The sequence below is a fragment of the Pseudophryne corroboree genome, chromosome 9 (assembly GCF_028390025.1).
Source record: "Pseudophryne corroboree isolate aPseCor3 chromosome 9, aPseCor3.hap2, whole genome shotgun sequence".
Classification (NCBI taxonomy): domain Eukaryota; kingdom Metazoa; phylum Chordata; class Amphibia; order Anura; family Myobatrachidae; genus Pseudophryne; species Pseudophryne corroboree.
The window spans coordinates 104993880-105013295 of NC_086452.1; positions in this window are offsets into that span (position 1 = coordinate 104993880).

Below are 19416 nucleotides of genomic sequence, written 5' to 3' on the forward strand. Positions count from 1 at the left end.
CGGCGTTTGGGTGCCATTTTGGGGGCGCAGTCCGGCCAATGTAGAAGTGGCCAGACCGTGCGGGGGGGAAGCCGCAGCGGCTGCGTCACATCACACGCAGCCGCTGCGACCAACGGCAGCGACGAGCAACTCCCGGCCAGCCGCAGGAGCTGCGCTGGCCGGGAGTTACTCAACAAGTACAAAAGTATCGCCACTGTGCGATGCTTTTGTACTTGTGTGTGGGGGGAAGTGGACAGAAATGCGGGGCGGGCTAGCCCTGTGCTGGGCGTCCCCCCGCATGTCTGGGAACATGATCGTGGCTGTGCTCAATTTAGCACAGCTACGATCAACTCGGAATGACCCCCATTATTCCTGTCTCAGCACACAGATGTACTATGGGGGTAATTCCAAGTTGATCGCAGCAAGAATTTTGTTAGCAGTTGGGCAAAACCATGGCCCTCATTCCGAGTTGTTCGCTCGGTAAAAATCTTCGCATCGCAGCGATTTTCCGCTTAATGCGCATGCGCAATGTCCGCACTGCGACTGCGCCAAGTAAATTTGCTATGCAGTTAGGATTTTTACTCACGGCTTTTTCATCGTTCTGGCGATCGTAATGTGATTGACAGGAAATGGGTGTTACTGGGCGGAAACAGGCCGATTTATGGGCGTGTGGGAAAAAACGCTACCGTTTCCGGAAAAAACGCAGGAGTGGCCGGAGAAACGGCAGAGTGTCTGGGCGAACGCTGGGTGTGTTTGTGACGTCAAACCAGGAACGACAAGCAGTGAAATGATCGCAGATGCCGAGTAAGTCTGGAGCTACTCAGAAACTGCTACGAGGTGTGTAATCGCAATATTGCGAATACATTGGCCCTCATTCCGAGTTGTTCGCTCGGAGATTTTCATCGCATCGCAGTGAGAATTCTCTTAGTGCGCATGCGCAATGTTCGCACTGCGACTGCGCCAAGTAACTTTACTATGATGAAAGTAAGTTTACTCACGGCATTTTCATCGCTCCGACGTTCGCATTGTGATTGACAGGAAATGGGTGTTACTGGGCGGATGCACGGCGTTTTAGGGGCGTGTGGCTGGAAACGCTACCGTTTCCGGAAAAAACGCAGGAGTGGCCGGAGAAACGGTGGGAGTGCCTGGGCGAACGCTGGGTGTGTTTATGACGTCAGCCAGGAACGAAAAGCACTGAACTGATCGCACAGGCAGAGTAAGTCTGAAGCTACTCAGAAACTGCTAACTCGTTTGTAATCGCAATATTGCGCGTACGTCGGTCGCAATTTTAAGAAGCTAAGATTCACTCCCAGTAGGCGGCGGCTTAGCGTGTGTAACTCTGCTACATTCGCCTTGCGAGCGAACAACTCGGAATGAGGGCCCTTGTTCGCAATTTTAAGATGCTAAGATTCACTCCCAGTAGGCGGCGGCTTAGCATGAGCAAATCTGCTAAAATCCGCTTGCGAGCGAACAACTCGGAATGACCTCCCATGTGCACTGCAGGGGAGGCAGATTTAACATGTGCAGAGAGAGTTAGATTTGGGAGTGGTGTGTTCAATCTGCAATCTAATTTGCAGTGTAAAAATAAAGCAGCCAGTATTTACCCTGCACAGAAACAAAATAACCCACCCAAATCTAACTCTTTCTGCACGTTATATCTGCCTTCCCTGCAGTGCACATGGATTTGCCCAACTGCTAACAAAATTCCTACTGCGATCAACTTGGAATTACCCCCTATGTACAGACACAAAAATTCACAGTTCAAAATTTCATTTTCAAGTCAGAGCTTAGTTTCTAGCACATATATTAAAGCGACGCAACAAGAAAGACTAAAATATAAATGTATAGACAACACAAATAATATTTGTGGTATTCATGTGACCGCCGGTCTGCTGACCGACAGTCACATGACCTCCTCCACCATCCCGCCGGCTCAGTATCCCGATGGTCGGCATGCCGACCAACAGGGACTATTTCCACTCATGGGTGTCCACGACACCCATAGAGTGGGAATAGAACCCGTGGCGACCGCAGGTCGCCACCGAGCCTGCAGCGTGGCGAGCGCAGCGTGGCGAGCGCAGCGAGCCCGCAAGGGGCTTGCTGCACTCGCCCCTCCCCGCCGGGATCCCGGCGTCGGTATGCTGCCGGGATCCCGGCGTCGGTAAGCTGACCGGCGGTCAGGAGACCGCCGATCAGCCATACTACACCCAAATAATATATATAAACCAAGAATGCTTTTAAGAATTGCTCAAACACCCATCTGCTACAAACTTCTTATTTATAGGCAGGCCGAAGTAGCGAAACATGGCCCTCATTCCGAGTTGATCGGTCGCAAGGCGAATTTAGCAGAGTTACACACGCTAAGCCGCCGCCTACTGGGAGTGAATCTTAGCTTCTTAAAATTGCGACCGATGTATTCGCAATATTGCGATTACTAACTACTTAGCAGTTTCAGAGTAGCTCCAGACTTACTCTGCCTGTGCGATCATTTCAGTGCTTGTCGTTCCTGGTTGACGTCACAAACACACCCAGCGTTCGCCCAGGCACTCCCACCGTTTCTCCGGCCACTCCTGCGTTTTTTCCGGAAACGGTAGCGTTTTCAGCCACACGCCCCTGAAACGCCGTGTTTCCGCCCAGTAACACCCATTTCCTGTCAATCACATTACGATCGCCGGAGCGAAGAAAAAGCCGTGAGTAAAAATACTTTCATCATAGTAAAGTTACTTGGCGCAGTCGCAGTGCGAACATTGCGCATGCGTACTAAGCGGATTTTCACTGCGATGCGATGAAAAATACAGAGCGAACAACTCGGAATGAGGGCCCATGTCTTTACCGTATTTGTAGCATATCAGTAAATAACCTGGAATGTAGAGTGAGATTGAGTGCTAATGTATTGGCACAGCACTATATATCTGAAATGTTCCATTTATATACAAAACAGGTACACAGCAGTGTGCAGATCAACCCATAATTCCCGTATTTTAAATTTTTTGTATGCCTAGTATAGACATTAGGATTCTATAACACAACCTGCGAATGTTGTAACAACATTATAGGGTCTAGATTTTATATGTATTGTAAAACAGCAATGATTGCAAATATGTTGTTACTAGGTGCAGGTCATGACTGTTTCATGAAAAATAACTGTTGAAACATTCAAGGAATGAGTAAAGTGCAACTGAAACACTAAAAGCAAAGTAAAAAAAAAATTATATAATAAAACATTACTGATAAAACAAAAAAGGTCACAGAGATAAAACATCACCAGCATGAAATGTAGTTTATACCCCACCATCAATAACCACATACAATAGTTTATATGTACAAAGAAGAAAAATACTATTCTCCTAGAACAAATGCATACACTAGTCAATAGTTTTATGCATTTTTATGATGTGGAAATTGGATGACTAATAGTAAGGCAAAATCCTTATGACCATTTAATAATACACTCATTATTTATGCGGATATAGGCCCTCATTCCGAGTTGATCGCTCGCAAGGCGAATTTAGCAGAGTTGCTCACGCTAAGCCTACGCCTACTGGGAGTGTATCTTAGCTTCTTAAAATTGCGACCGATGTATTCGCAATATTGCGATTACAAACTACTTAGCAGTTTTAGAGTAGCTTCAGACTTACTCGGCATCTGCGTTCAGTTCAGTGCTTGTCGTTCCTGGTTTGACGTCATAAACACACCCAGCGTTCGCCCAGACACTCCCCCGTTTCTCCGGCCACTCCTGCGTTTTTTCCGGAAACGGTAGCGTTTTTATCCACACGCCCCGAAAACGCAGTGTTTCCGCCCAGTAACACCCATTTCCTGTCAATCACACTACGTTCGCCAGAGCGAAGAAAAAGCCGTGAGTAAAAATACTATCTTCATTGTAAAATTACTTGGCGCAGTCGCAGTGCGAATATTGCGCATGCGTACTAAGCGGAATTTCACTGCGATGCGAAGAAAATTACCGAGCGAACGACTCGGAATGAGGGCCATAATGCAAATTACCATTTGCTGTAATTTCATGTCGCTTCAAATAATATGGAACATATGACATATTAAACATGTTCTTAAGATGCAGATTTCAATGCAACTTTAACGCCATTCATAGAAAGTGCACAAAGTTAAGTTATTTAACTGGAATGCGTCCCGGCTGACGGGATGCCAATGGTCATGTGACCTACACCGGAATCCCAACATTACTTAGTAGACCGGCGCCGGATAACCAACAGCTGACATCCCATAGGTGAATATCGTGGTTCAGGCCTAGGGCCCAGAGAGACGGTTAGTGTTAGGCACTGGGGGGGGTTAGAGTTAGGCACTGGGGGGTTAGCCATAGCACCCTTCACCCCCCGAGGGTTAGCCATAGTCGACACCCCCAGATGGTTGGCCCTAGCCACCAACCTCCGAGGATTAGGGTGTGGGGGAGGGGTAGAAATACTTACCCCCTCCAATGTCAACATCTACAGCTTCAGGTTGCCACGGTCAGTCATTGTTTAGAGTATCTAACAAAGACAAAGAAACTTAAACCATTTTATCCTAAACAAAGTGACCCACTTAAAGTTCTCTCCAGGGATCATTAAATATACCCCTTTCAGATTAAAATGCATAGTCGCATTTAGGATTTGTATACGTGTCCAACCTGGGTGCAACCTGGCTGAGACCACTTTCAGACTGGTGGAAAGACTCAGCTTATTGCCAGGTTTGTGACGTCACTGCTCACGTGTGCAGTACTGGCGCTTGGAGATGAGATGGCTCTTCCTATGCTGTAAGTGGGTCCCGGGTCGCATCGACCCGGCTTATCCATTTACACTGCACCACGACCCTGCGAGGTACCCGGGTTTGATTCCCGGGTCACTGGACCCAGGTTAACTTTTTTCCACTGAAAAAATAAAGAAGTATAGTGGCATAAAAAGGTTATTGTCCCCTTCCTGATTTCTTCTAGTTTTTCTGGTATTTGTTACACTTGTTTCAGATCTTGAATATAAGACAAAGAGAACCTGAGTGAACACAAAATACAGCTATTAAATAATTGTTTAATATGTTGAAGGAAAAAGTTATCCAACACCAACTTGCCCTGTGTGAAAAAAATAATTGCCCCATTAGTTACTCAATCAACCAATGAACCAAATTGAATTGAATTGATAATTGGGTTCAGTTAGAGGCTTGATTACTGCCAGCCATGTGTAATCTAAACATTACTTAAATGTTAAACTTTCCTACAATGTGAAGTTGGCTGCAAAGTCTCAATAAGCAGCACAGTATGCCATGATCAACATAAATTGTATGAAGAGATAAGAAAGTTACTGTATTGAAATATGTTAGTCTGGAAGGGGTTACAAATCCATTACTAAGGCTCTGGTATTCCAACAAACCACAGTGACAGCGGTTATATTTAAATGGATAAAATGTGGAACAGTGATGAATCTTCCCAGTAGTGGCTTCCTACCTTTCCTTCAAAAGCACCTCAATGACTCATCCAGGAATTCACAAAAGAACCCAGACTAACATCTAAGGAACTGCAGCCTCGCTTGCCTCAATTAATGTTACCGTTCATGATTCCATTATAACAAAGAGACTGGACAAAAATGGTATCCATGGGAGACTTACAAGGCGAAGACCACTGCTAACCAAGAAGAACATAAAGGCTCATCTCACATTTGCTAAAGAACACATTGATAATCCCCAAGCCTTTTGGGTTACTTGCAAGAAAATACATAGAATTTATCCATTAGTACCACAGAGGGATAAATTCTATGTCTTTTCTCAGTCCATAAAACGTATATTAATATCCAGGTATTGTCACAACTGAGGGTTTTAGCTGACAGGAGGAAGCCTCAGTTGTAGGGGCTGAGAGGAACTTAAACCGGGGAGGTTTAATCAGACCCCTGGACATGTAAGTGTTAAAAGGAAACCCGAAGGTGTGACCATGACAACCAGGTAAAAGTAAATTAAAAGTTTATTGACAAACTCAGTGTAACAACAGACAGCAAATAATAAAAATGGCAATGATAAATAATATGATTCCTGGAGCACTCTGACCATGAAATGGTTTCACAGGACACTGGTAGGTTAAGAACAGTTGTTAAAGTCCTTAGATGGAATAACCTTACCAGGCCTGGCTGTAGTAGTGAAGATATCCAAGGAACATGCCAGTAGATGGAACAGATGAAGCTGGTAACTTGAATCAGCTGTTGTAATTGCTGGATAGAACCAGCCAGGTGGTAAGACACGGAGTGGATGCGGAATGGAATCAGCCAGATGATAAAGTCACTGAATGAATGCTGGGTGGAACCAGCCAGGTGATGAAACACGGAGTGAATATAATAAGATGCTAGGGAGCGTGGAAACAGAGGAGTTGAAGGATGATTACCGGTGGTAGTGGATACTGCTGGAAGCAGATGAAATAGCTGGAAGCTGGAAACTGGATCAGCCACGGAGGACTGTAGAGTCAGGCTGCACCGCAGGATGGTAGGCAGGTGCGGGTCTCTTTAGTGGATGCTGGAGACAGGAGCTGGAACCTGGAAACACAACCACAGGAGAGAGACTGGAACAAGGTATGACAAACAAAGCACTGACCATTTCCTGGCCCAGGCACAGGATACTTATACCTGCAGCAATGCAGGTATTGACTGGGCAATTATGCAGATTTCCAGAGGCAGTGGATTGGAGGAACTGAAGCATGTGATTGAATCCAACATGGCTGCGCCCATGTTAGAACTTGGAGGGAAAACTGGTTTAGGAAACCATGTGGAAACATAACTGCAATGGCGGCGCCGGCCGCAGAGGACAGGAGATGCCAGACTGAGAAATGTATGCTGATACTCGTGGATGACAACGGAGGCCGCGGCAGGCATGGAACACCACACTGACAACCTGCACCTATAACACAGGAGCGGCCGCGGAGAACGGGAGACGCCATGCAGGATTCAAACATGGCGCCGCTGTGACAGCATCTCAGCGTGACAGGAGGGATGTGCAGTATGTGGACACAGATGAGATCCGGCCTTGGAATGCTGAGCGAGCCTCAGGAGACATCTGAAAGGCAGGTAATGGCGTCCAGATACCCGGATCGTGACAGGTATGTTATAATCATCCAAGTCTTGGATACAGAAAAGTTCCTAAATATCTGTGTTCTCTCTCTTCTGGTGGTGTACAACTTCTAAGGTTCTTGAAGTCCCCACTCATCCATTACATACAAGAAAAGAGGATATACATAGTGAAGTACATTTTATTATAAAACATATGGTAAAAAAAAACACAATGTTTCCAATCTCAATCAGATATGCGTACAAGAAACAGTGGGGTGTCTGAAGTGCACACCCAGATAAGCATATACAATGTCAGTCAGTTACCTCCCAGGTTTAGGTACTGGCTCATCACAGGATATGCACCAACTGGTGCAATTCTTTTGCTGGGAGACCAAGGTAGAGGCATTGCAGTAGTCTAATCGAGATGATACAAATGCATGGATGACTTTTGACAGATCTTCTGAGGGAATTAAGTGCTTGATTCTGACTATGTTTCTCAGATTAAAGAATGAGGATTTATTTGTGGCTGATATCTGAAGTTTAGGTGTCAAGCCACCATCCAGAACAACGCCAAGATTCCGCACATAATCAGTGCTTTGTAATTCGGAATCCCCAAGTGTAAGTCCAGTTGGTTGGCTATGCTGCAGTCTCGTCCTTTGATGTTGCGGTTCCATCATAAGGACCATTGTTTTATCTGGATTCAGCTGCAGCCAACTGGCACTCATCCACTCCTGCAGCTCAGCTAGACAGCCATTTAGGGTTGTATCATTCAAATGCACAGTCTGAAACCTGATCCCTAGAGGAAGGGGTGGGCTCTCAGGCAGGGGTTTCCCATGTGTCCTTATGGGCCAGTGCAATCCTGCATATAGATGCTAGGTGTAGGAGGGCATTCCACTGTATATATATAAATATATATATATATATATATATATATATATTAGAGATGAACCGAACCCCCCTGAACTCCACGTGGTTTACACGGGTCCGAGGCAGCCTCGGTTCTTCCCGCCTGACTCGGAAAACCCGAACGAAGCAAAACGTCATCATCCCGCTGTCGGATTCTCGCGAGATTCGGATTCCATATAAAGAGCCGCGCGTCGCCACCATTTTCACTTGAGCATTGTAGAGAGAGCGAGAGGACGTGGCTACGTTCTCTGAGTGGAAAGCTCAATATCAGCTCAATATCAGTGCTAAGTATCAGTGCTGCACTGTGGTGACCAGTATACTACAGTACAATAGTCCAGTGCTGCATCTTGCTGCTCAGTGTCAGTTCTAGTATCCTCATCAGTGCTCAGTATCACTACTCATTGTCTTGTGCTGTATTGTGGTGACCAGTATGCTACAGTACAATAGTCCAGTGCTACATCTCGCTGCCCAGTGTCAGTTCTAGTGTCCTCATCAGTGCTCAGTATCACTGCTCATTGTCTTGTGCTGCATTGTGGTGACCAGTATACTACAGTACAATAGTCCAGTGCTGCAACTTGCTCCCCAGTGTCAGTTCTAGTATCCTCATCAGTGCTCAGTATCACTGCTCAATGTCTTGTGCTGCATTGTGGTGATGAGTATACTACAGTACAATAATCCAGTACAGCATCTTGCTGCCCAGTGTCAGTTCTAGTATCCTTATCAGTGCTCAGTATCAGTGCTCATTGTCTTGTGCTGCATTGCGGTGACCAGTATACTACAGTACAATAGTCCAGTGCTGTATCTTGCTGCCCAGTGTCAGTTCTAGTATCCTCATCAGTGCTCATTGTCTTGTGCTGCATTGTGGTGACCAGTATAATACAGTACATTACTAAAAGTCCAGTGTCTTGTGCTGCATCTTGCTGCTGTAGGGTGCTGTGGTAGTGTCCTGTCACTGTGCATAGGTCATCATCATTCCAGTCACAGTGGTATCTGGTATCTATCTAGTGGTATCTAATTCCAGACATTACTGCCGTCTAATTCCAGATATATTACTGGCATATAATTCCACATCCACTTCCACCTCGTGCTGAAGCTGCTGCCACTAGTCATGGCAGAGACGATTCAATGCCATCAACGTCGTCTGCCAAGGCCGATGCCCAATGTCATAGTAGAGAGCACGTAAAATCCAAAAAACAAAAGTTCAGTAAAATGACCCAAAAATCGAAATTAATAGCATCTGAGGAGAAGCGTAAACTTGCCAATATGCCATTTACGACACGGAGTGTCAAGCAACTGCTGAGGCCCTGGCCTATGTTCATGGTTAGTGGTTCAGCTTCACATGAGGATGGAAGCACTCATCCTCCCGCTAGAAAAATGAAAAGAGTTAAGCTGGCAAAAGCACAGCAAAGAACTGTGCGTTCTTCTAAATCACAAATCCCCAAGGAGAGTCCAATTGTGTCGGTTGCGATGCCTGACCTTCCCAACACTGGACGGGAAGAGGTGGCTCCTTCCACCATTTGCACGCCCCCTGCAAGTGCTGGAAGGAGCACCCACAATCCAGTTCCTGATATTCAAATTGAAGATGTCACTGTTGAAGTACACCAGGATGAGGATATGGGTGTTGCTGGCGCTGAGGAGGAAATTGACAAGGAGGATTCTGATAGTGAGGTGGTTTGTTTAAGTCAGGCACCCGGGGAGACACCTGTTGTCCATGGGATGAATAAGGCCATTGACATGCCTGGTCAAAATAAAAAAAAAATTACCTCTTCGGTGTGGAATTATTTCAACAGAAATGCGGACAACTGGTGTCAAGCCGTGTGTTGCCTATGTCAAGCTGTAATAAGTAGGGGTAAGAACATTAACCACCTAGGAACATCCTCCCTTATACATCACCTGGAGCGCATTCATCAGAAGTCATTAACAAGTTCAAAAACTTTGGGTGACAGCGGAAGCAGTCCACTGACAACTAAATCCCTTCTTCCTCTTGTACCCAAGCTCCTGCAAACCACACCCCCAACTCCCTCAATGTCAATTTCCTCGTTAGACAGGAACGCCAATAGTCCTGCAGGCCATGTCACTGGCAAGTCTGACGTGTCCTCTCCTAACTGGGATTCCTCCGATGGATCCTTGAGTGTAACGCCTACTGCTGCTGGCGCTGCTGTTGTTGCTGCTGGAAGTCGATCTTCATCCCAGAGGGGAAGTCGGAGGACCACTTGTACTACTTCCAGTAAGCAATTGACTATGTTGGTGTTAGACGTGTGTCCGGTATCCGCCGTTAGTTCACAGGGACTTAGAGAATTGCTTGAGGTAGTGTGTCCCCGGTACCAAATACCATCGAGGTTCCATTTCTCTAGGCAGGCGATACCGGGAATGTACACAGACGTCAGAAAAAGAGTCACCAGTGTCCTAAAAAATGCAGTTGTACTCACTGTCCACTTAACTCAGGACATGTGGACAAATGGAGCAGGGCAGACTAAGGACTATATGACTGTGACAGCCCGCTGGGTAGATGTATTGCCTCCCACAGCAACAACAGCAGCAGCGGCACCAGTAGCAGCATCTCGCAAATGCCAACTCGTTCCTAGGCAGGCTACGCTTTGTATCACCGCTGTCCATAAGAGGCACACAGCTGGCAACCTCTTACGGAAACTAAGGAACATCATCACAGATTGGCTTACCCCAATTGGACTCTCCTGGGGATTTGTGACATCGGACAACGCCACCAATATTGTGCGTGCATTACATGTGGGCAAATTCCAGCACGTCCCATGTTTTGCACATACAATGAATTTGGTGGTGCAGAATTTTGTAAAAAACGACAGGGGCGTGCAGGAGATGCTGTAGGTGGCCCGAAGATTTGCGGGCTACTTTCGGCATTCAACCACCGCGTGCCGAAGACTGGAGCACCAGCAAACACTCCTGAACATGCCCTGCCATCAGCTGAAGCAAGAGGTGGTAACGAGGTGGAATTCAACCCTCTATATGTTTCAGAGAATGGAGGAGCAGCAAAAGGCCATTCAAGCCTATACATCTGCCTACGATATAGGCAAAGGAGGAGGAATGCACCTGACTCAAGCGCAGTGGAGAATGATTTCAACGTTGTGAAAGGTTCTCCAACCCTTTGAACTTGCCACACGTGAAGTCAGTTCAGACACTGCCAGCCTAAGTCAGGTCATTCCCCTTATCAGGCTTTTGCATAAGCAGCTGGAGAGATTGAAGGAGGAGCTAAAATGGAGCGATACCGCTAGGCATGTGGGACTTGTGGATGGAGCCAAGGATTCACGGGTGGTCAATCTGTTGAAATCAGAGCACTACATTTTGGCCACCGTGCTCGATCCTAGGTTTAAAGCCTACATTGTATCTCTCTTTCTGGCAGACACAAGTGTTCAGATGTTCAAAGACCTGCTGGTGAGACACTTGTCAAGTCAAACGGAACGTGACCCGCCAACAGCTCCTCCTTCATTTGCCACTGGAGCTGCCAGGAAAAGGATAAAATTTCCAAAACCACCCGCTGGCAGTGATGCAGGGCAGTCAGGAGCAAGTGCTGACATCTGGTCCGGACTGAAGGACCTGCCAACGATTACTGACATGTCGTCTACTGTCACAGCATGAGTCTGTCACCATTGAAAGAATGGTGGAGGATTATATGAGTGACAGCATCCATGTAGGCATGTCAGACAGTCCGTACGTACAGTATACTGGCAGGAAAAAGAGACAATTTGGAGGCCCTTGCACAAACTGGCTTTATTTTACCTCAGTAGCCCCCCCCCTCCAGTGTGTACTCCGAAAGAGTGTTTAGTGCAGCTGGTAACCTTGTCAGCGATCGGCGTAGGAGGTTACTTCCAGAAAATGTGGAGAAGATGATGTTCATCAAAATTAATTATAATAAAATCTTCCGTGGAGACATTTACCAGCAATTGCTCCAGAAAGTACACAGGTACATGTGATGGTGGATTTCAGTGGGGACGAATTAATACTCTGTGAGAAGGGGGATGTACACAGTGAAAGGGGTGAGGAATCGGACGATGAGGAGGAGGTGGTCATCTTGCCTCTGTAGAGCCAGTTTGTGCAATGAGAGATTGATTGCTTCTTTTTTGGTAGGGGCCCAAACCAACCAATCAGTTCAGTCACAGTCGTGTGGCTGACCCTGTCGCTGAAATGATGGGTTTGTTAAAGTGGGCATGTCCTGTTTATACAACATAAGGCTTGGTGGGAGGGCCCAAGGACAATTCCATCTTGCACCTCTTTTTTTTATTTATATTTGCATCATGTGCTGTTTGGGGCACTTTTTTTTTTTTAATTCTTTATTTTTCATTTTACAAATTGAAACCGTTTCCATATAGTGCAGTACATATGTCTAAAAAATGAAACGTAGACATTAGTCTCATAGCGTGGTGATTGCAGTTACAGAGATGCCATCAAGGAGAAAGAAGAAAAAAGGGTTAACATACATATATATGTCATCCTACGCTGTATATCATGCAACAGAAGACATAACATCTGGAATAAAGAGCGCTTCGTAAACAGTATCACTCATTAACATAGTAACCATATAATATTTGAGGTAGTAAACAGTTGGAAACAATGAACAAATAAAAGGGGGTGGACAAGGGGAAGAAAGGGAAAGAAAAGGGGGGGAAGGGAGTGGATTAGGTCACATATGTAAATCATTCATAAACCAGAGAGGAGGCATCAGCAAGTTCCATCCTCAGTGGGTATGCAGGTGTGCATGATCAGCATAAGTCTTAGTGGTCTTGAATTCCATCCAGCGAAGCCAAATGGCTATATAGTCGGAGTATTTATCTAAGGCGGCAGAGTAAACATCCTCCATATGCATATAGAAATCAATGCGTTGGAACCATTCCCATATTGACGGCGGGTTAACGGACCGCCAATGTACTGGAAGCACCGCTCTCGCCGCATTATTTAAGTGTTTAAGGAGGGACTTCTTGTAGTGAGACAGGGGGACAGTTGAGTGTGAGAGAAGCCAAAAATCCGGACCCGATGGCACTGGACCTCCCAGAATCTCCGCTGATAGTTTAATAATTGTGTTCCAGAAGGGGGTAATCAACGGGCAGTCCCACCAAATGTGGACCAGCGTACCAGTATCCCTACCGCATCGCCAGCACAGGGGAGAGACTGAAGGGTAAAATTTATGAAGAAGAGAGGGGCACCTGTACCATCTCGTCAATAATTTGTATTGTGTTTCCACAACTTCCAGGCTAGTGGAGCATTGTGCCATGACCTTGCAATGTGTATCCCAATGGATCTTGATTCCCCGATGTAGTAAGTCTTTATCCCAGGCATCACAGAAAGAAGGGACAGCAGGGAAGCAGCCCTGCAGTAGGATTTTGTAGATACCCGACACTACGTGTGATGGGGCCGTCTCCTGATTGCACATGGATTCAAAGGGAGTAAGAACCTTATAAAGGTCTATCGCTCCTTTCTGCGAGGTAATGAAATGGCGCACCTGGAGGTAGAACCAGTAGTCTTTGGCGGGTATATCGCCCGTTGCCTGTATCTCGGAGAACGCTTTGAGTTTGCCATGCGCAAGCAGGTGAACCACCCTTGTCACACCCGCCCTCTCCCATCTAGAAGCAATCGTATTGGACTCTCCCGGAGGGAACAGCGCGTTATCGAAAATATGTATGAGGGATGTCCGTCTAGACGAGATTCCCATCTTATAACGAAATGTCCGCCATAAAGCTAAAGTGGGCCCCACAGTAGGATGGAATGAGCGGCTAATTTTAGAAGACCAGGGTACTGCCTGTAAATTAAGATTAGTGGAAGAGGCCTCCAGATCAACCCACTGTTTCCATGATGGACTGGGGCGGGACCAATCGACAATCCTATGTAGTAGTGTGGCATGATAGTATGTAGAAATCATAGGCAGTTGTTGTCCGCCCTGAGATTTCAGTCTAGATAAATGGCTATGCTTGAACCTAGGTTTCCGCCCACCCCAAATGAAGTGGCTTATCGCCTTATGTGCTTCAGCTAAAAATTTAGGGGAGAGTTTCAGAGGGATGGTTTGAAAGAGATATAACAGCCTAGGAAGAATGTTCATCTTCACTATATTTATACGGCCTAGCCATGAGAACCTCTGCGTGAGCCAGTACGCCATCTCCTGACGCAATTTGCGGAGGAGAGGGGTGTGGTTAATAGCAACTACAGCATTAAGCGTCGAGGGGATTTGAATCCCTAGGTATGTAATATGGGATTTCTGCCATGTAAATTGAAATGATTGCGCCAAAAGAGAGGCCGTAGCAGGTGGGAGCGTAATATTCATTGCCGTAGACTTAGAATAATTAATTTTAAAATTTGATAGGTTTCCGAATCGTGTAAACTCTTTCATAAGGCTGGGTAGAGAAATTAAGGGGTTCGTTATGACCGCCAATAAGTCGTCTGCGAAGAGGGCCAAGCGGTGGTCAGTCTTTCCCACCTGCAGGCCCACAATGTTAGGGTTACATCTGATCGCACGGGCCAGAGCCTCCATACATAAGACAAAGATTAAAGGGGACAGCGGGCAGCCCTGGCGCGTGCCATTGGATATCGGTATTGGTTCGGAAAGAACGCCATTCACCCTAACCCGAGCAGATGGAGCTCTATACAATGAGAGAATCCTCTGCAAGAAAACATCTCCCAGACCTAGGTGTCTGAGCACTGCCTCCATAAAGTCCCAGTCCACCCGATCAAAGGCCTTTTCTGCATCTGTGGAGAGGAGCATAAGAGGGACATCATTTGCCTGTGCGTGCGCTATCAGATCAATGACTCTGATAGTATTATCCCTTGCCTCTCTGCCCATAACAAAACCTACCTGGTCAGGGTGTACTATATCTGGTAATAATGGTTTAAGGCGATTAGCCATAAGTTTTGCAAATAATTTGATATCTACATTCAGCAGTGATATCGGCCTATAGCTGGAAGGGAGTGTCGGATCTTTGGATTCCTTCGGAATGACAGTAATATGGGCACTCAGGGACTGGCCCGACAGAGGGGTCGCTGATGATATGGCATTGCAGGCCTGTAGGAGAAGGGGGCGGAGCCTATCCTGAAAGGCCTTATAATATGTGACCGGGAAACCATCCGGTCCTGGGCTTTTACCATTGGGGGAAGACTTTAGGGCGGCCAGCAGTTCTTCCTCAGTGAAAGGATCATCTAGGGCCTGTGCAACGTCTGTCGGGATAGTCGGAAAAGTAATTTCGTCTAGAAATGTCTGTATGTCATGTTTATGAGCTATGCGTGCAGACGATGTACGTGTAGAGGTCAGATTATATAAAGCCGAATAGTAAGTATGAAAAATCCCAGCTATTTCTGTATCAGAGGCATGGGGCCGCCCGTCAGCGTCTGTGAGTTTCGATATATACGTTAAGGATCTCTGAGCTCTAAGAGCACGTGCCAGGAGTTTACTGGGTCTGTTTCCCCATCTATGGTATTTATGGCGACATTTACGAAATGCCCTGTGGGTACCATCGCTGAGCAAAGTATTAAGAGCTTGTCTCGCCGTTTGAAGTTCAGAAAAAGTGTCGGACGCTAATGTGGATTTATGTGCCAATTCTAATTTTTTAATTTTCTCTAGCAAGGCGGTTCTACACTCAGCCTTTTGTTTTTTCAGGTGTGTGCCCAGTTGTATGCATTTACCCCTTATCACACATTTATGCGCCTCCCACAGTGTCACCGGAGAGACATCGCCAGTTGCATTTAAGGAAATGTAGTCCTCTATTGCCTTCTCAATCTGAGCTCGGGATACGGGGTCTCGAAAGAGTTGTTCATTGAACCGCCAGCGCCAGTGCTTGGAAGGTGGATGCCGGAGAGAGAGTGTGAGGGTGACTGGGGCATGGTCGGGTAATGCTATTTGGCTGATGGTTGCATCAGTCAGTAGGTCTAGATGTGCATGGCTCACGCAGAGGTAATCTATTCGGGAGTAGGAGTTGTGTGGGGATGAGTAAAAGGTGAAATCCCTTTCTGATGGGTGTAGAAGACGCCAAGCGTCCACCAGTTGAAAATCATGCAAGACAGCTCTAAACCGTCTGGATTCTCTAAGAGTAGTCCTCGGAGACCCAGAAGAGGAATCCAAGCGGGGCTCAAGGACCCAGTTAAGATCCCCTCCTACCACCAAAGTACCCGCCAGGTTTGTTCAACTAGCTCCAGGGAGTCCCTGAGGAACCGGGTTTGGCCCTGGTTAGGAAGGTAGAGATTAACAAAAGTGAATGTCTGATGGGCTATGGTAGCTCTAACCAAAATCCCCCTCCCATCGCCTATTTGCATTTCGGAAACATCCGTTGATCTCAGATGCTTGGCAAAGAGAATGGCGACACCTCTAGCCTTCGCTCCGGAGTAATCGTTAAAGTAACCATTTAAAAAGTGGCGAGAGCGGAGACCCGGAGAGGCCCCCCTCTTGAAATGTGTTTCTTGTAAGAAAACAACCTCTGCTCCATCTGTATGCAAGGTATGTAGTAGGCCTGACCTCTTTTCAGGGATATTTAATCCTTTCACATTGTAGGAGACGACTTTCAAACTAGCCATAACTGAAGGAATGTGGAAACTGACTCACTGAACAATATACCATAGCTACGACTCCAATATAGTGTAGTACCAAGAATAATCTGATGTTGGCGGTAGCATGTGAGGGGTGGGGTGGATGGGGAAACACAAGAGGAAAGAAAGGAAGACACGGATAACTCAACGTAGAGAAAGGAGAAAAAAAATAGAAACATTTAAAACAACATATTATAGCAATCTCTGCATTGAAAGCCATGGGTAAGAACTAAGTATCCCATGGTCTAAAAAATATACAGCAGAGAAGGGGGTTCAAAGGGTGACAACGGGCGCAACAATCTTATGTTAATTGATTAGATGGGTAGTTTTAGAGGGATACGTCATGGTCAGGAAGGAGGCGAGCGAAAAAAAGGAAACTATCGCCACCTCCCTCCCCGTCACTCATTCAATACACATGGAACTCCCTAAGCAGAATTTAAACGTAACCTCAACCATTAAAATATCAGTAAGCATTCCCAAAACAGGTTAAGCCCATACAGTAAACAAACAGTAAAAAAATGTGAGCTTTCAGTAAGGAAATGCAAAAGAGAAATAAAAGGATATCACAAATGAAAGTGATGAAAACATTCACGAGGCATCAGAGGCATCATCAGTCTTGCCAGCTCGATTGCGTCGTCTGGAGTTGCCCACCTTTCTCCAAGGCTCCCTGCGGGGGAGTGATGTAGTCGGGAGTTCCAAGGGGTCCGTCCAATTAGGTAGTGATATGAACGGTAAGCCCAGTGCCGAGCAGAACGACGAGACGTCTTCATAGTCCTCAAGAACATAACGTATCCCATCTCGGGTCACTTGGATACTTAAAGGGAACCCCCAGCGGAACCGGATATCCTTCTTCCGAAAAGCTTCCGTAAGGGGGTGGAGAAGACGCCTCTGCTGTAGAGTTGTCCATGAAAGGTCCTGGAAAATCTGAATATGATGGCCGTTAAAGTCTATATTCGGGGCCTGTCTGGACTTCTGTAAGATAGTTTCTTTCACCTGAAAATAGTGCAGACGGCAGATGACGTCTCTAGGCCTTTCTGTGGGCGCTCCTTTTGGTCGGAGAGCCCGATGTGCTCTGTCAAACATTATTTGAGAGCTGGGGTCTGCACCAAGAAGGCCGTTGAATATTGTAGATAACGCCGCAGCCAGGCCCTGAGGAGGAACATCTTCCGGCTGACCTTTGACCCTCAGGTTGTTCCGCCTACCCCTGTTATCTATATCATCCAATCTACGTCTCATTTCAGCGGTGGTACGTGAGTATCGGGATACAAGGTCATGCAAGTCAGCGAGCTTAGAGTCCGTTTCATCCCTGTGATCCTCCAGGTCAACCATTCTATTTGCTACTTGTGTGAGATCGGATTGGATGGTAGAGAGACTCGCCTGAAGAGAATCATGAATCCGCTTCTCCATGTTGGATAAATCCTGTTGAATGTCTTGACGAGTCGGAAGAGAGTGTAGCTGTATAAGGACTGCTGCCATGTCGGCGGAGTCTTTGCTGGCAGCTCCAGATTGGCGTTTTTTGGGGGAAGAGGTCAGGGCCCCAGTTTCCTCCATGACGTTTGATGACAGGGGTTCAGGGAGGAGCGTAGAGGCAATGGGGTCGGGTACGGGAGTGCTAAATAAAGTACGGAAGGCTGCAGCTTGTGAAGTCGCGGGTTTAGCTTTTGATGAATTGCCAGAGCGGCGTCGCCTTGTCATTTGTCTGAGTGGAGAGAACAGAATCCAGAACAGTGCCTCGTAAAAGGAAATATCAGGACATATCCCAGCAGGTGTTGCACCACATTATCCCCTCTGCGCGGCCCGGTCACATTATAGCAGATTACAGATCAGGTAGGTATCGGTGGGTATTGGGTCAGCAGCATGACAGCACACAGAGGAAGGTGGATTATGTCCTCCAGCTGGTCGTCATACAACCCTGGTAAGCAGGCTGTGTTGGTGTCAGTGACCGCTAGAAAGACGGCCGCCCCGGAGTAGCACAGACTCGGCTCAAGCCTCCCCTCGATTCCGCGGCACCCCCCCACTAATGCAGGAGAGCAGGGTGCGAGATCAGGGTATAGATGCAGGGGGACGGAGGGCCTAAGTGAGGCTGACAACAGGACCTTTAATATGTGTGCAGGGAGGAGCCCTGGAGAGATGCAGCCCCCCCAGCTGTCAGCTAAGTCACAGTCCAGGCTTTTGCTATGATATGATAAGGGGGCCCCGTTGCGATCCCGGAGCAGCAGTTCACTTACCCCTTACTGGAGTGTCCACACTGAGGTTTTTTGCAGCCGTCCCCCGTCTTCCACTGTGTGCCCCCGAGCCGGTGAAGCCCCTGTGGTACTGTTAAGCCGCTTCAGAGAGCAGCAGCCCCTTGTACTGGCAGTTTGCCAGGACTCAAGATGGCGCCGCCAGGCTCCGGTTCCAGGATTCAAGAGGAGAGGTGCTGTGCTGCCTCCTACAGCATTGGTGGCAGCGGAGCTCGGCTTAGTCGCCCCCAGGCCCCCCGCGAGGCAGCGGGGAGCAGAATACCGCCGCCAGAGAGGGGAAGTAGCGTCCGCCGCTGTCAGGACGAGAGGCGCAGCCGCGCACCCTCTCCCCCGTTGCGCCGGACCTCACACAGCGACCGCCGCTGTCAGCGGTAGGGGAAGCCGCGCCAGGCTGGTAAGTCCAAAGCAGCTGAGGGGGCTGCAGGGGGGGAGAAGCAGGGCCTCCGTCGTCCGAATCCCGGTCCCGTTGCGTCACTTCCGGTCCGGGCTGTGGCTGACTCGAGTCCCCGGCTCACTCCTGGCAGTAAGGCCGCAACCTGCACGGGCACCCGCCGGCTCCGCGACCTGTTTCATCCGATGTAGGGGGACCCAAGAAGCAGGTATCAACCCCCAGGGGTCAGAATAGAGGGTATGGGGATCTAAATGGTCACACTGAAGCAGGAGCCCGGGCTGGACACCTCTGTCTCTCTCCACAGCCAGGCCACGCCCCCGGCACTTTTTTTTTTTTA